We start from the raw sequence: 345 nt of genomic DNA, 5'->3' as shown, positions 1-345 counted from the left end.
CACCGGCTCCAAGCAGCCCTGACAAAGACAGATGAGGCGTCGACACCTTCACACCCCATTGCCGGGTGAGGGGCCATGCCCGGCATCCCGGCACGTGGTGGGCACTGGGATGGTGGGATGGGCCGGGTGGGCACCGTGGGGACACGTGTGACACAGTATTGCCACACACCCTGATCTCCTCCCACCCCAGAGCACTCACTGGGCCCATGGCAGCACACGGCCATCCCTGTGGTGCCCATCCCATCCCATCCCATCCCATCCCATCCCATCCCACCCCACTCCATGCCCAGCGGCGCGCGACACGGGCACGCGGCTGTCACGACGGGAATGAGCCGTCGCGCCAGC

This window comes from Corvus brachyrhynchos, unplaced genomic scaffold (genome assembly GCF_000691975.1).
Source record: "Corvus brachyrhynchos isolate BGI_N302 unplaced genomic scaffold, ASM69197v1 scaffold166, whole genome shotgun sequence".
Lineage (NCBI taxonomy): Eukaryota > Metazoa > Chordata > Aves > Passeriformes > Corvidae > Corvus > Corvus brachyrhynchos.
This window is presented reverse-complemented; position numbering follows the sequence as displayed.